The sequence below is a fragment of the Delphinus delphis genome, chromosome 11 (assembly GCF_949987515.2).
Source record: "Delphinus delphis chromosome 11, mDelDel1.2, whole genome shotgun sequence".
NCBI lineage: Eukaryota > Metazoa > Chordata > Mammalia > Artiodactyla > Delphinidae > Delphinus > Delphinus delphis.
The window spans coordinates 60,515,609-60,534,502 of NC_082693.1; positions in this window are offsets into that span (position 1 = coordinate 60,515,609).

Here is an 18,894-nt window from a genome sequence, read left to right on the forward strand (position 1 = left end):
CCTTTTCCAACTTTTAGAGACTGCTCGCATTCCTTTGCCCGTGGCCATTTCTGTCTTCAAAGCCAACAACAGCCAGTCAAATCTTTCTCACATCGTGTCACTCTGACACTGACTCCTCTGTCTCCCTCTTCCACATTTAAAGACTGTGGGGCTTCCCTGGTGGCGCAGTGGTTGAGAGTTCGCCTGCCGATGCACAGGACGCGGATTCGTGCCCCACATGCCCCAGAACGGCTGAGCCCGTGAGCCATGGCCGCTGAGCCTGCGCGTCCGGAGCCTGTGCTCCGCAACGGGAGAGGCCACAACAGTGAGAGGCCCGCGTACTGCAAAAAAAAAAAAAACAACAACAAAAGACTTGTGATTACATTGAGTTCACCTGGATAATGCTAGCTTAAGGTCAGCTAATTAGCAACCTTAATTCCATCTGCTACCTTAACTCCTCTTTGCCCTGTAACCAAACATAGTCACGGGTTCCAGGAATTAGGATCTGGAAGACCCTTTTTGGGGAGCCACTGTCGTGCCTGCCACAGATGTCTTGTCATCATGTCAAACGTAACATATAGAAACTGAACTCCTGATCGTAGCAATCCTGCTCTTCTCTAAGTCTCCCCCAATGTCAGTCAATGCCAACCTCACCCTTCCAGTAAGTCAGGCCAAAAAGTTTGGTGTCATTTTTACTCTTCTTTCTATCTCATATCCAATCTATTAGCAAATCCTAGGAATTCCACCTTCAAAATATTCTCAGAATCTGATGATTCTCACCACCTCCAGTGCAGCTACACTGGTTCAACCCCCTCTCATTACTCTCCATGTTATTGTTAATAGTCTCCAGAACCCCCAGCTTATTATAGCTGTCTCCTATCTCATCTCTCTGGTTCCTGCCCTAACCTACCAGCACCCCATCTACTGCCTGCCCACACACAGTCTATTCTTAATATAACATCCAGATGATATTTTTACAGCACAAGTCAGATCATATAATTTCTCTACTCAAAACCTTCCAAAGGCTTCTCAGTTCCATAAAATTTAAGGTCTGCAAAGCCCACAGAATCCGGCTATTTTTCTGACCTCTTCTATTCCTCCCCAAAATACTTGCTTCACTCCACCCACGAGGGCCTCCCTGCTTTGTCTCCTACACTCCAGGTACCTCCTTGGGGCTTTTGCACTCGGCAGTTTACTCTTTGTGGCGTGATCTTCTCCCAGGGGTTTACCGGGTCTCTCTTTATCTCCCTCAATCTTTTGCTCAAAAGTCAGCTTCTCAGTGAGGCTTTCACTGTCCATCATCCTTTACTTTAAGCTGCACATCCACACGTGCACACAAACATACACAGAACCCTTTCCTTCTTTAATGCTTTACTTTTTTTGGTATCACTTACCACTTTCTAACTTACTATATAATTTATAGGTTTTTTTTTCCTCTTACCACTAGATGGTAAATTCCATGAAGTCAGGGATGCTTTGATGTATTCCTAATTCTTAAGCCAGTATCAGATCATAGTAGAGACTCAATAAATATTAGTTGAATAAATGACTCTGCCTTAGTTTCTTTATCAGTAAAACGGAAATGATGGGAATAGTAACTACATCATAGGGTTATTAGGAGAATTAAATAAGTTAATATATGAAAAGTTCTTATCCCAGAGCCTGGCATAGAGAAATCACTAAATACGTGTTTGCTCTTATAATCTCTCTACAGTTTATACTGGTTCTTCTTTTGTTATTCAATGAGCACCAAACACTATCACTCAAGACGTGACAACACGGGAGTTTCTCAGTTTTCCTGGATATCTCCCATGTCTGCAGGAGGGTTTTGGTGCACTGGCTGCGTGTCAGCCCTGTGCCTCTGAGGTGGGAGAGCCGAGTTCAGGACATTCGTCCACCACAGACCTCCCGGCTCCACGTAATATCAAATGGCGAAAGCTCTCCCAGAGATCTCCATCTCAACGCTAAGATCCAGCATGCACTCAACGACCAGCAAGCTACAATGCAGGACACCCTATGCCAATCAACTATCAAGACAAGAACACAACCTCACCCATTAGCAGAGAGGCTGCCTAAAATCATAATAAGGTCACAGGCATCCCAAAACACACCACCGGATGCGGGCCTGCCCACCAGAAACACAATATCCAGCCTCATCCACCAGAACACGGGCACCAGTCCCCTCCACCAGGAAGCCTACACAACCCACTGAACCAACCTTAGCCACTGGGGGCAGACACCAAACAACGGGAACTACAAATCTGCAGCCTGCGAAAAGGAGACGCCAAACACAGTAAGTTAAGCAAAATGAGAAGACAGAAAAACACACAGCAGATGAAGGAGCAAGGCAATGACCCACCAGACCAAACAAATGAAGAGGAAGTAGGCAGTCTACCTGAAAAAGAATTCAGAATAATGATACTAAAGATGATCCAAAATCTTGGAAATAGAATGGAGAAAATACAAGAAACGTTTAACAAGGACCTAGAAGAATTAAAGAGCAAACAAACAATGATGAACAACACAAAAAATGAAATTAAAAATTCTCTAGAAGGAATCAATAGCAGAATAACTGAGGCAGAAGAACGGATAAGTGACCTGGAAGATAAAATAGTGGAAATAACTACTGCAGAGCAGAATAAAGAAAAAAGAATGAAAAGAATTGAGGACAGTCTTACAGACATCTGGGACAACATTAAACTCACCAACATTCGAATTATAGGGGTCCCAGAAGTAGAAGAGAAGAAGAAAGGGACTGAGAAAATATTTGAACAGATTATAGTTGAAAACTTCTCTAATATGGGAAAGGAAATAGTCAATCAAGTCCAGGAAGCACAGAGAGTACCATACAGGACAAATCAAAGGAGAAACATGCCAAGACACATATTAATCAAACCATCAAAAATTAAATACAAAGAAAAAATCTTAAAAGCAGCAAGGGAAAAACAACAAATAACATACAAGGGAATCCCCATAAGGTTAACAGCTGATCTTTCAGCAGAAACTCTGCAAGCCAGAAGGGAGTTGCAGGACATATTTAAAGTGATGAAAGGGAAAAACCTAAAACCAAGATTACTCTACCCAGCAAGAATCTCATTCAGATTCAACAGAGAAATTAAAACCTTTACAGACAAGCAAAAGCTAAGAGAATTCAGCACCACCAAACCAGCTTTACAACAAATGCTAAAGGAACTTCTCTAGGCAGGAAGCACAAGAGAAGGAAAAGACCTACAATTACAAACGCAAAACAATACAGAAAATGGTAATAGGAACATACATATCGATAATTACCTTAAATGTAAATGGATTAAATGCTCTAACCAAAAGACATAGACTGGATGAATGGATTCAAAATCAAGACCCATATATATGCTGTCTACAAGAAAGCCACTTCAGACCTAGGGCCACATACAGACTGAAAGTGAGGGGATGGAAAAAGATATTCCATGCAAATGGAAATCAAAAGAAAGCTGGAGTAGCAATTCTCATATCAGGCAAAATAGACTTTAAAATAAAGTCTATTACAAGAGACAAAGAAGGACACTACATAATGATCAAGGGATCAATCCAAGAAGAAGATATAACAATTGTAAATATTTATGCACGCAACATAGGAGCACCTCAATACATAAGGCAAATGCTAACAGCCATAAAAGGGGAAATCGACAGTAACACAATCATAGTAGGAGACTTTAACATCGCACTTTCACCAGTGGACAAATCATCCAAAATGAAAATAAATAAGGAAAGACAAGCTTTAAATGATACAATAAAAAGATGGACTTAATTGATATTTATAGGACATTCCATCCATAAACAACAGAATACGCTTTCTCCTCAAGTGCTCATGGAAAACTCTCCAGGACAGATCATATCTTCGGTCACAGATCAAGCCTTGGTAAATTTAAGAAAACTAAAATCGTATCAAGTATCTTTTCCGACCACAACGCTATGAGACTAGATATCAGGAAAAAACTGTAAAAAATACAAACGCATGGAGGCTAAACAATACACTACTTAATAACCAAGAGATCATTGAAGAACTCAAAGAGGAAACCCAAAAGTACCTCGAAACAAATAACAGTGAAAACATGACATCCCAAAACCTATGGGATGCAGCAAAAGCAGTTCTAAGAGGGAAGTTTATAGCAATACAATCCTACCTTAAGAAACAAGAAACATCTCAAATAAACAACCTAACCTTACACCTAAAGCAGTTAGAGAAAGAAGAACAAAAAAACCCAAAGTCAGCAGAAGGAAAGAAATAACAAAGATCAGATCAGAAGTAAATGAAAAAGAAATGAAGGAAACAATAGCAAAGATCAATAAAACTAAAAGCTGGTTCTTTGAGAAGATAAACAAAATTGATAAACCATTAGCCAGACTCATCAAGAAAAAAAGGGAGAAGACTCAAGTCAATAGAGTTAGAAATGAAAAAGAAGTAACAACTGACACTGCAGAAATACAAAGGATCATGAGAGATTACTACAAGCAACTCTAGGCCAATAAAATGGACAACCTGGAAAAAATGGACAAATTCTTAGAAAAGCACAACCTTCCAAGACTCAACCAGGAAGAAATAGAAAATATAAACAGACCAATCACAAGCACTGAAATTGGGACTGTGATTAAAAATCTTCCAACAAACAAAAGTCCAGGACCAGATGGCTTCACAGGCAAATTCTATCAAACATTTAGAAAAGAGCAAATACCTATTCTTCTCAAACTTTTCCAAAATATAGCAGAGGGTGGAACACTCCAAACTCATTCTATGAGGCCACCATCACCCTGATACCAAAACCAGACAAAGATGTCACAAAGAAAGAAAACTACAGGCCAATACCACTGATGAACATAGACGTAAAAATCCTCAACAAAATACTAGCAAACAGAATCCAACGGCACATTAAAAGGATTATACACCATGATCAACTGGGGTTTATCCCAGGAATGCAAGGATTCTTCAATATATGCAAATCAATCAATGTGATATACCATATTAACAAATTGAAGGAGAAAAACCATATGATCATCTCAATAGATGCAGAAATAGCTTTTGACAAAATTCAACACCCATTTATGATAAAAACCCTCCAGAAAGTAGGCATAGAGGGAACCTTCCTCAACATAATGAAGGCCATATATGACAAACCCACAGCTAGCATCGTCCTCAATGGTGAAAAACTGAAACCATTTCCTCTAAGATCAGGAACAAGACAAGGTTTTCCACTTTCACTATTTTCACTATTACTCAACATAGTTTTGGAAGTTTTAGCCACAGCAATCAGAGAAGAAAAAGATATAAAAAGAATCCAAATTGGAAAAGAAGAAGTAAAGCTGCCATTGTTTGCAGATGACATGATACTATTCATAGAATATCCTAAAGATGCTACCAGAAAACTACTAGAGCTAATTAATGAATTTGGTAAAGTAGCAGGATACAAAATTAATGCTGAGAAATCTCTTGGATCCCTATACACTAATGATGAAAAATCTGAAAGAGAAATTAAGGAAACACTCGGATTTACCATGGCAACAAAAAGAATAAAATACCTAGAAATAAACCTACCTAAGGAGACAAAAGACCTGTATGCAGAAACTATAAGACACTGATGAAAGAAATTAAAGATGACACAAACAGATGGAGAGATATACCTTGTTCTTGGATTGGAAGAATCAACATTGTGAAAATGACGATACTACCCAAAGCAATCTACAGATTCAATACAATCCCTATCAAACTACCAATGGCATTTTTCACAGAACCAGAACAAAAATTTCACAATTTGTATGGAAACACGAAAGACCCCAAATAGCCAAAGCAATTTTGAGAAAGAAAAATGGAGCTGGAGGAATCAGGCTCCCTGACTTCAGACTATACTACAAAGCTACAGTAATCAAGACAGTATGGTACTGGCACAAAACCAGAAATACAGATCAATGGAACAGGATAGAAAGCCCAGAGGTAAACCCACGCACATATGGTCACCTTATCTTTGATAAAGGAGGCAAGAATATACAATAAGAAAAGACAGCCTTTTCAATAAGTGGTGCTGGGAAAACTGGACAGTTACATGTAAAAGTATGAGATAAGATCACTCCCTAACATCATACACAAAAATAAGCTCAAAATGGATTAAAGATCTAAATGTAAGGCCAGAAACTATCAAACTCTTAGAGGAAAACATAGGCAGAACACTCTATGACATAAATCGCAGCAAGATCCTTTTTGACCCACCTCCTACAGAAATGGAAATAAAAACAAAAATAAACAAATGGGACCTAATGAAACTTAAAAGCTTTTGCACAGCAAAGGAAACTATAAACGAGACGAAAAGACAACCCTCAGAATGGGAGAAAATATTTGCAAATGAAGCAACTGACAAAGGATTAATCTCCAAAATTTACAAGCAGCTCATGCAGCTCAATATCAAAAAAACAAACAATGCAATCCAACAATGGGTAGAAGGCCTAAATAGACATTTCTCCAAAGAAGATATACAGATTGCCAACAAACACATGAAAGGATGCTCAACATTACTAATCATTAGAGAAATGCAAATCAAAACTACAATGAGGTATCACCTCATACCAGTCAGAATGGCCATACTCAAAAAATCTACAAACAATAAATGCTGGAGAGGGTGTGGAGAAAAGGGAACCCTCTTGCCCTGTTGGTGGGAATGTAAATTGATACAGCCACTATGGAGAACAGTATGGAGGTTCCTTAAAAAACTACAAATAGAACTACCATATAACACAGCAATCCCACTACTGGGCATATACCCTGAGAAGACCATACTTCAAAAAGAGTCATGTACCACAATGTTCATTGCAGCTCTATTTACAATAGCCAGGACATGGAAGCAACCTAAATGTCCATCGACAGATGAATGGATAAAGAAGATGCGGCACATATATACAATGGAATATTACTCAGCCATAAAAAGAAATGAAATTGAGTTATTTGTAGTGAGGTGGATGGACCTAGAGACTGTCATACAGAGTGAAGTAAGTCAGAAAGAGAAAAATAAATACTGTATGCTAACACATATATACGGAATCTTAAAAAAAAAAAAAAAAAGGTTCTGAAGAACGTAGGGGCCGGACAGGAATAAAGAGGCAGACATAGAAAATGGACTTGAGGACATGGGGAGGGGGAAGGGTAAGCTGGGACGAAGTGAGAGAGTGGCGTGGACTTATATATACTACCAAATGTAAAACAGATAGCTAGTGGGAAGCAGCCGCAGAGCACAGGGAGATCAGCTCGGTGCTTTGTGACCACCTAGAGGGGTGGAATAGGGAGGGCGGGAGGGAGGGAGGAAGGCACAAGAGGGAAGAGATATGGGGATATATGTATATGTATAGCTGATTCACTTTGTTGTAAAGCAGAAACTAACACGCCATTGTAAAGCAACTGTACTGCAATAAAGATGTTAAAAAACATGTAAATAAATAAATTAGTTCCGGAAAAAAATAAAAATTAATAAAATTTAAAAAAAAAGACATGACAACAGTATTACATTGAGATACATTGTGTCCTAGCAATGAAGATGTATGTAAATACTTGGTGTTTTATATAATTTAACAGAGCCCTCAGCAAGTTAGAATCTTGCATTAGTTACTACTGGACTCTCTAGGTGTTTATATGGAGGACAGAATGTTCATTATTTTTCTTTTACTTTTGCATGCATAAATGGTAACAGAGACAAAGGAATTACACTTTAGGCTCTCATCTGTTCAGAACTAACCACAAAGGACCAAACCACAAACAGCTGACATAGATTAACTCAATCCTCTTGACTGCCATGGTTCCACATTCTTTGGTCATTAGTCGGATTTAGGTGACAACCTTCAAGCCTAGAACTGGCACCATACTTTCCCAGTTTGGATACTGGCACAGTCTGCAGACCATATTTATGTTGTTTCAGAATGTCAAAATTCCAGTATTCAGAGCATTTGGAGCTGTGCAAATGTCCTTCCATAATACACTAGAAAATAAAATTATAATTGGTTTTATTCCTTTATTCCCTTGCGGCATCTTACCAAACTAAACCCCAGAGTTTCCAGCAGCAAACTTACTCCATTTTCTTGTCAGTGAGGCTGAAAAGAGTTATTATCTGGAAGCAGAAACTCAATGTAGAGCCAAACCTCAAACTTACACATCCATGAAAATTAAAGTCGCCCCTGACAGCCACCGATGTGTGGCTATTGGGCGGGCAGTCTTATTCACTACCTAATAAATATGAAGCAGCCAAAAAATAAGTTTTATAATAAATAGGATCATAGTTTTCTGTCTGTCTTTCTTAAACATTACCTCTGATATTTAATTCCATTACTTCAGACCGAACTCTATGACATTTGACTCTTAATAACACACTTTAACACCTGGTTGTGAAGACTGCTGTGTGCGATTGCACAGATAATTTATTGCACGTGGTTATCTAGCTAAGGGGGCAAGTGAGGCTGAAAGATATTTGGTTTTATTTTTAATTCTAAAGCTTGATTGTAAGTATAGGAATACCTCATTTTATTGCACTTCGCAGATACTGTGATTTTTACAAATCGAAAGTTTGTGACAACCCCGAGATGAGCAAGTTTATTGGTACAATTTTTCCAACAGCATTTGCTCACTTCGTGTCTCTGTGTCACATTTTGGTAATTCTCACAATATTTCAAACTTTTTCATTATTGCTATATTTATTATAGTGATCTGTGATCAGTGATCTTTGATGTTACTATTGCAAAAAGATTACGACTCTCTGAAGGCTCACATGATGCTTAGCTTTCTTTAGCGATAAAGTATTTTAAGATTAAGGTATGCACATTATTTAGACTTAATGTTATTGCACACTTAACAGGCTACAGTATAGTGTAAACATAACTTTTATATGCAGTCGGAAACCAAAAAATTTGTGTGCCTCACTTTATTGCAATATTAGCTTTATTGTGGTGGTCTGGACCCAAACCTGCAATATCTTTGAGGTGTGCCTGTATTAAGGATAAAGCCCGGAAGACTCAGAGCATAAGTGCATGGCAGAAACCACAGAACTGGGAAGAACAGATGATAATATCTCGGAGGACACAGGATGACAGCGAGCCATACACTACCAATACCTAGATCATTCGTAAGACCCTTCCAGAAATTTAGATCAGGCCTGGAGAGAAGGGGAGAAATGGAGAAGAAAGTGGAAAGGAAAACCCCGAATGTGGCAATTTATCTAAAGAAAATCAATTTTTCAAAAATGACTGAGTTATAATGATTTAGTAAGACTCTGTTTTTGCAATCTGCTAAACAGAAATTGGGGACTTTAGATCCAAACTCAGTTTTTAAGCATTTTTTGAAAACCTGAATCTGTACACAGCTGAGTAATAAGTCTGGGACTATCAAATTTACACCCGGCACATTAGCATTTGTTAAGTTTCTGTAGCATTGTTGTCAGTACACAAAGAGCCTTAAATACATTATTGCATTTAGTCATTCCAGGGAAATGTGTAGTCTGAGAGGATGGCTGTATATTTTCTGTTTGCCTCTCCAGATCCTTACCCTCCTTGCTCTGTGGTAAGAGAGGCTGACTGATATGAACCAGATCAACTAGACACCTTATCCTCCTGCTTCTTGGTGGGTTTGGCCAATAGGAGAGCTGTGGAAAGTGAGATCGGGGTCCTTATTCCCCTGGTTCCCTTTATGTCATATTGCCATGGATTGTCTTAATCCCTCTTTTGAAGGTGATAGGCCCCTATTAGGCAGCCCTTCCTATTTGCTGCTGTTTTGGACTAAATATCTGTGTTCCCCCCAAATTCGTTTATTGAAGCCCTAACCCTCATAGTGATGGTATTTGGAAGTGGTGCCCGTAGGGAGTAATTATGTTTAGATGAGGTCATGAAGGTGGAGTGCCCTTGATGGAATTATCTTCCTTATAAGAAAAGGAAGAGAGACCAGAGCTTGCTCTCCCGATCTCTGCCGTGTGAGGACACAGTGAGAAGGCAGCTGTATGCAAGCCAGGAATCAAGCCCTTACCAGAACCCAATCTGCCAGCACCTTGATCTTGGACTTCCCAGCCTCCAGAACAGTAGGAACCAAATGTCTGTTGTTTAAGCCACCCAGTCTATGGTATTTTGTTATAGCAGCCCCAGCAGACTAAGACAGCTATCGTCTCAGAGTTCCAAGAACCATGGCCTCTGTGGACGCCTCAGGCACAGGGAAGGTAGGGGCACCCTGATATTGCTGGTTTGGAAGTGCTGCACTATTCCTTATGGTTTCCATGAAGCCTGCCCACAGTTTTGCAAATCACCACTTTCTAGTGACCCAGTTGGAGTCTGCCATCTCTTTCCTGCTAGGACACTCACTGATGTACGTGTATTTCCTAAGCAGAGACTGGGGACTACTTCTCAGCAGGCATTTCCTCATCTTTGGGTTAAATGATTTTTAATGCTCTTTCAACTCTGAGAATCTTTCTGTGCTGCTTACAGTTACACTAATAAAAACATTCATTATGTTTTTATTCACTTGTACGTGGAATAGCAACATTTTCCTGTAAATACTCTTTATATTCTGTTGAGCAAAACCATTTTGTCTATCCTCCAGGAGCTGTTATTCTGTGATCCCTGCATTCAATTTAAAAGAAAAAGGAATAAAGAAAATGCACCTGACAGTCCAACTTAGTGCTGGAGGGCAGCCATCAATCGGGAGTCCCTAGGGATGCAGCCCTGGAGTCCAAGGCCTCTCTGCTTGGGATGGCTAGTTTCCTAATTAGAGATGGGACTCAGAACCCAAGAATGCTGCTCACCAGATGAGGAAGGATCCTGTCCACAAATTCAGCCAGTTGCAGGGCTCAAACCTCTTGTTTGGATGTACAAGTTAATGCTCCTGAAAGTGTTTCCTGTGTATTCAGCTCCCCTGTTAAGATGGAGTCTGCAAACTCTATGGTAACATATAGTGGAAAAAAATAACCCCCAACTCTTTCACAAATGATATTTTATTTGATCGAAGGACTTTCTGATTCACCTCTCTTTCCCTTTAATCTTATACACACACACACACACACACACACACACACACACACACACTCCACACTCCTGCCAAACACCATTTTCAGGACAGCGCTCCTCAAATCATCTGAGTGAAGAACCAGTTTTTCTTTTCCCAATCCATCATGAACTCATGCTTTTATAAACCACAACAAAAAAGAATATCTAGTAAAATGGAATAAAAAGACACACAAAATACAAGCCAAGTTTTCTATTCTTAGTTTCAAAATATATAAAATTACTCTGACGTATTGCTTTAAAAGTTTCTAAATGCTCGCTCTCTATGCAATACTTACTTCCTTACGGATTGTGTTTAAAAATGATTAAAGAAGACAATTTAGGTGTTACAAACATCCTTTATTTAACACTTCATGAAGTAGAGACAGTCTCCCCTTGGAGAACTGCAAAACAGGGTGGAAGGCAGGATGTTTTTATAAGATAGGAAATAAAGAACAAGAAAAAAAATAGAAAATATCTGATGGCTGAAGCCACACAGTCAACCTCATCTGGGGTCAGAAGGAGCAAGGAAATAAGTATGGAACCCAGATGTGGCTTAGCGTTTGGGGTTGGCTGACTGGATATCCTGCATTTCTGATGAGGCAGAGCATTTACAGGGACATGAAAGTTATCTAAGTTTTGGTTTGCTGACGTGACACCCAGGGCAGAGGCGGCTCCATCTTGTGTCTAGACATTTATTTCAACAACTGGTAACAAATACTTTGCTATTTGGTAACTGGCCACGGCCCACACTTCGAATAGCATTGACTTAGATGCATAGAGATTCATCTATGTACTGTGTTGCATATATACAGAAATTTATTGTTTATTGTTTCCATATATACACTACACAGACAACATTATCCTTCTGATCCTCAATTACTTGTATCTTTAAAATAAAGCAAATCAAGGATTTCCCTGGTGGTCCAGTGGTTAATACTCCCCACTTCCAATGCAGCGGGCACGGGTTCAATCCCTGGTTGGGGAACAAAGATCCCACATGCTGCGTGGTGTGGCCAAAAATAAAATAAAATAACATAAAGCAAATCATTTTTAATAATCTTTAAGGAGTCAAGATTTTTGTTTGAAAAGGTCTTTTTGCTTCTTATTTTTTTCATAAATATTCAAAAAAATGCCAGTCTTCCAATGAACTCTTGGGTCCAAATGAAAATATACTGGCGACCCCAAATAAATACCTAGGAGTATTGATCTCTAATACCCAATGTCTGTCTGTTTTCAATGTGTTTCTGTGACCTGAAAACTGGATTCACCTCTTGGTGGGTGTTGAGCCAAAAGACACAACCAAGCAGAAGAGCAGGAAAGGAAGGATTTATCACTTACAGCAAGTAAGGAGAACACTAGGGGTCTTTCCCAAAGCAGTGTCTCCTTGAACAGCAAAACTGGGGAAGTTTTAGCTAAGGGAACATGCATATTCATGAAGGGGGTTGGGAGGTGTATGCATATGCATGAAGGGGCTTGAGCAGAAGATAATTCAGTATAGAATTGGGGCAAAGGTTACCAGAGTCCAAGCCTCAGTTGATTGAATTCACAAGGATCAGAAAAGGTCAACATCATCATTCCTTAGGTTCTGACCAGTCTGGGGTCTTAGCATGTAGTTACCATCCTCCACCTGGGTGGGGACCTTAGTTCCTGCAGAACTTAAAAGATATGTATCAGATTATATATCCCTTAAGGAAGAACTAGGACTCTGTTTAGAAGCTGAAGTATTGTTAGCTGACTACTTTTCCTTTGTTCCTGCATTCCCTTACTGCCCTTAAGGTCATTAATTACTGAGACAGATTCAAGGGCAAGCACTGTGGCCAGGCTTAGAACACAGAATAGCTTAGGCCAAACCTGGTTCTCCTTCTCTGGGTGAAACCAAGCAGGACCCTCCCAGGTACCAATCCTTTGCGTGTCCCCCATCTCTCATTTGTAAGGAAGAGGCTTCAGCCTCCTAGTCCCTCCCTGAGTCCCAAAGGGCAGATTCAAACAGTTGCTCTCAGAAAAGTGAGGGAATGCAGGTAACAAAGGATGAGCAATCAGGAAGCAATAGTGCAGTGATAAAGCAGGGTCCTGGTTCCTCCTCAAGGAATGTACATAACAATATCTTTGAGTTCTTCTGCAGGAAATAAGGCCCCCACCCAGGTGGAGGATGGTAACTTCAGGCAGAGCACAGGAGTCCTGGAGCACCGCCCTGTTACCTCACCACCAACCAATCAGAAGAAAGTCTGCACAAAGAGGAAGGTAACAAAGACTCTGACCCCCTCCCCATATGATTAACTGTGATTACCTTCCCCTTTCTCCCTTTATAAACTCTCATGGTCAAGTAGAATCTTCAGAGTTGGTTCTTAGATGCCAGTCCACCTTCTCCCCAGGTTATTGGCCTCCTGAATAAAGGAAACTCTCCTTTCCAACCAACCCTTGTCTCTCAAATATTGGCTTTCAAGTGGCAAGCAGCTGAACCTGAGATCAGTAACACAGGGCCCCCCCCCCCAACCCTATCTGCTTACATTACTTGTTAAGAACATTTTTATTCTTAAATGAAATCTTGTAAGACAGATGCTGTGACATTACAGTTTATTGCCACAAAAAAGAATGAGCTATCAGGAAACAACTGCATTTCACAAACACCTATGTTTCACTGCTGCATGTGAGGAGATGGAAAAAGTATGCCCAAGAGAGGTGAAGAAATCAGTGTTTAAGAGTGCAAGGATTTGCAAATGTGCAAAGTGCAAATTCATTTATTAAAAACATGTGAGCACAGCGAGCAAACTTTTACTTGTTTTAAAAATTCCCTCATCTGACATAGCTTTTATTCTACCTAAACTTTAGGATAAATATAAAATCATAGCAGAAGCCTACAGAAGGAAAAACAGGTGCATATCATTAAGGAATAACAGTCTTGGAAAAAACTGTGAAATTAAAGCTGGAAGGCCGTAGGCATTTATTCTCCTCACTCCCTTAGAATTTTGGAGACTATGCATTCTATTTCCATAAAATGTGTTTAGTGTTTTAACATTTTCACCAATTACACCAAGCAGTCTAATTTGACCTCTATGTAACAGGAAGACTTTCTTCGTGTTTTCATAACTTTATTACTATACAACATGAAAAAAAATGTTATGGGTTGTGGAATGTTGCCTGCCATATCAGTAAACAAATGATGTTGTGGCCACCAAGCCATCAGCACTGCAGCTGCCCCAGCTATGCACCCTGATGGGGATTCAGGATGGAGAAAAACAGGATACTGGCCCTAGATACCTAAAGTGCATATCAAAGGAATGATTTCAGTGAGCCCAGACTCTTGCATCTTCCCATACACAGAAAAGTGCCAAATTCATTAACTTGAGATGTCTGGTTTTCTTTAACTAACAGTAATCTTTTGATGTTCTGATTATCTGGTTTCTGGGACAGAAACTCCTATATATCCTGGCTCCGCCCTTACCTCTTCAGAGCTGTGCCTCAGAACTACCTGAGAGGCTGCCTTCCAGGCTTGAGTCCCTAGAAATTTTGCCGAATAAAACATAATTCTCAACTTTTAGGTTGTACGTTTGCTTTCAGTCGACAGGGTGATTCTTTTTTTTTTTTCTTTTTAATTTTTATTGAAGTATAGTTGGTTTACCATGTTGTGTTAGTTTCAGGTGTACAGCAAACTGAATCAGTTATACATATACATATATCCACTCTTTTTTTTTTTTTTTAGATTCTTTTCCCATATAGGCCATTACAGAGTACTGTAGAGTTCCCTGTGCTGTACAGCAGGTTCTTATTAGTTATCTATTTAATATATAGACATATATAGTATATTGACATATACTGTGTATATGTCAATCCCAATCTCCCAATTTATCCCTCCCCCACCATCGCCTGGTAACCATAAATTCGTTTTGCCAGGGTGATTCTTGATTGACTCCTAGATTGGAAAAAAGCCCCAAACCAAAAAAGTAACGACGTTATCCCTCCCTTTGTAGGGGATCAGAATTTGCCACCCTAAAATATATCTCTTTGGCATATTAATTGTTTTAAGGTGGTTATTTTCTGAGAAATGTAGGCGTGGGAAGGGTTCTGAAAACAAAGTAGGGGTTGCCCTTCTGTAAGAAATATTTACATTTGTAAGGGAAGTCTCTATTTGTAAGTGTGTCTCCCTCTTTGTACGTGGAAGAGGAAAGCTCTAGAAACTCTTATCAGTGGAAAAGGGGAAAAGGCAGGACTTAAAGCTGCATCATAGTCATTCTTGTTCACTGTGCTTTTCCTGGTAACTTCCTGGTAACTGACTCTCCCCGCCCTCAACATCTTTTGTCCTTAGCTGAAGGTGGTATTTACGGTGAGGCCTTCAGCCATTTGGGGGAGTTACTCAGTTTTCCTGGGTCTCTCGCATGTACACATGTTGTTAAACTTTGTTCGATTTTCTCCTGTTAATCTGTCTCATGTCAGTTTAATTCTTAGACCAGCCAGAAGAACGTAGAAGGGAAGAAGGAAAATGTCTTCCTTCCCAACACCTTCACCCTACAAATGCACACATACACACACTCCTGCCAAACATTGTTTTAAGGACAGTGCTTCTCAAACTATCTGAGGTGAAGAACCAGTTTGTCTTTTCTCAATCCATCATGAACTCACATTTTATAAACTACAACAAAACAGAATAACTAGACAAATGGAAAAAAAGACATGCATAATGGGACTTCCCTGGCAGTCCAGGGGTTAAGACTCCACGCTTCCAATTCAGGGGGCACAGGTTCCACCCCTGGTTGGGGAACTAAAATCCCTCATGCCACACCGTGTGGCCAAAAAAACCCAAAGAAACAAAAAACGGCATGCAAAATGCCTCAATAGGGACTTCCTGATGATGCAGTGGTTAAGAATCCACCTGCCAATGCAAGGGACACAGGTTCAATCCCTGGTCCAGGAAGATGTCACATGCCACGGAGCAACTAAGCCTGCGTCCCACAACTACTGAGCCCGCGTGCTGCAACTACTGAAGCCCACGCGCCTAGAGCCTGTGCTCCGCAACAAGAGAAGCCATCACAATGAGAAGCCCGTGCACCACAACGAAGAGTGGCCCCCGCTCTCCGCAACTAGAGGTAGCCCATGCACAGCAATGAAGACCCAATGCAGCCAAAAATAAATTAATTAATTAAAAAAAAAAAGAACCCTCAGCATGGGAAAAAATATTAAAAAAAAAAAATCTTGTTAGTCACCAGCTTCTGTTAACACTATGGGGCACGGTTCAGCATTAAAAAAAAAAAAGCACATTGATACAGATAGAAAAATAGATAGATGATAGAAACGAAAGAAAGAGAGGAAGGAAGGAAGGAAGGGGGGGAGGAGGGCAGGCAAGTCAATGTGGCAAAATGTTGATAATGTGCATATTTAAGCAGATCTCTTCCTCTCCCTGCATGGCCTGGGTGCAAATGGAGACGCCTATACCATGTGCCCAGATATTTAAAGTTATAAGGCAAACTCACAAATAATAAAATATGTTCTATCTTTTACTTTACCAGTATGTCTTCATAATGACCTAGAAGCCAAGTTCAGATTTAGAATTCACAAACTCCTACAAGTTAGAGCACGGCACTGTAAGGACAGCCAACCCCTAGTCTCCTGGCCTGCAGACAGTCCCCTTCCCTTCCCCCCACGCCCCAGGTCCATCTTGCACCATAAGGGACCTTATGCATATGCATGTGTGACACCTCAGTTCATGCATTCAAGCACCATCTGTGAGGTGGCAGAATATGCCACCCCCAAAATTTGCCACGTTGGCATAAGGATTATTTTGAGCTGAAGGCAACTGAGAAGAAGCAGATAGAAAATAAGCTCCCTACCCTTCCTCTACTTGCCTAAAAGCAGGACATACATTTTCAAAGGCGTCCCTCTTCCCCTCTCTACCAGGAAGAACAGAAGTTAATCACCAGAGATAACTTTAGGTCTTTTACACCTGGAGATGGCACCACAGGAATCTACATAACAAACTTTACTAACCAGCTTTTATCTGTCATTAGTTTCCTATATATTTGCCTTCCCATGATTTGCTGTGCCTAGAGACTCAAGGTCCTTTTCCTTTATCTCATCACTTCTATAAAAATTTATCATTCCTTTGCTAAGATACTATATAAACTCAAGTTCTAACTAAATCTTTGGATTATTCATTTTTCCCTGGGTACCTCCCATGTATACATGAAGTATACTTATTAATACATTTGTTTTATTTTCTCTTATTAATCTGTCTTTTGTTGTGGGGGTCCTAGCCAAGGACATAGAAGTGTAGCGGGAAACTATTTTTTCCTCCCTATATATCCACGTCACAGCTCCTCACTCCCACAGACAGCTGCTTCTTGGCCCAAGGGGTGTGCATAGTGGATGTGACCTAACATCAGGAAAGCAGATCCCAAAAAATGAAAGTAGGAGGAATTCCAGGGTCTAGGATACCTGAAGCATATGGAATAAAAGTGAGGGGCTGGGGGTGGGAGATGAGCTCCGGATGGGGTGCCTTTTGACCTAGAACACTCCTCTTGGTGAGGAGTGAGCCTGGAGGAATAAAGAGGCCTCCAATGTGTGGGCAGAATTGGATCTAGGTGAAGGGATCCATATTTTCAGTGAACTTATTCTCTCAGTTTTTAACATTGTGGCAAACGTTCCCCCACTTTTCTAAAAACACATTTGAGATGATTCGGGAAAAACAATTTTGTATCCTGTTCTTTTTACATATCATTCTAACAATTATAGGGGAGAAGTTTTTAGCCAAAACCCCTGGAGTAAAAGGGAGATTAACAAGAGAAAAACCAAAGAAGTTTATTAATATGTATACCTCACGTATACATGGGAGATACCCAGGAGAAAATGAGTAACTCTCCAAGGTAGCTTAGAATTCAGGCTTAATTACCATTCTAATGGGGAAAGGGGAGGAGGAATGTAGGCCTCTTATGGGAGAATAAACGATTTTTAGAAAAGATAAATTCTTAGAAGAATAGACGGGAGGTAGGATAGTTGGTGACAGAGTTTGGGGGTGGTGTTGACTTCTAGTATTTTCGGTGATAACAGTCAATTTTCCCTGGTTGATGAAACTCCTGGGGAGGGGATCTATGACAGCTGAGTTACCTTTGGAGGTTCCATCTTCAGGCAGATAGGGGAGTTCAGAGAAAGCCCCTCCTTATATGTACTGTTTTTCCAGTGTCTACAGCTCAAGATAATCAATATACCAAAGTGGTATATTTTGAGGTGGCATGTCCTGAACTCAGTGTCAGTGTCCACTTGGAATTTCCAATTGACAAAACTCAGGCATGTGTTTACATCTGACTTCTAAGGGAGCTCAGAAATGCAGTCTGACAGTTTGCCCAGGAAAAGAAGGAAATAATGTGACTCAACCTATCCAAACTCTTCCATATACTAACAGAGTAGATATCTGGAAGTTGTACAAGTAATTTATGGTTTCAGCTTGACAGTGGATGAAAGCATGAGGCCTCTAGGGGTCTCTGTGTCCCAGAGAACTCCATGAACCTCAACTTGGCTCAGTGTGGCCATGGATCTCTTAGAAGTCTCCTTCAGTCTCCAACCTCCATACATTCCTAAGAGATCGAAAACTCTTCTGAGGAGTCTGTACTGCTACCCATCCCTTCCAAATGTACTTCATGACATCAGTTCTGTTAGACCTAGAGTTTTAGCCAATTTGGTGGGAATCACTGTATATGTCTCCAGGACTGTCACATATTCACTCAATTCTTCATTAATTCCAAAACATGATGGAGGAGTCCATTATTGTCTTCCTAAGGAAAGTCTTAGTGAAATCAGGTGGATTTCAGAGCATCCTCTCTGGTTAGGAAAACCCTTGGGTAAGCCCTTTGCATTCCCCCATCATTACCTCAGCAACCATCACTTAACGGACATCCA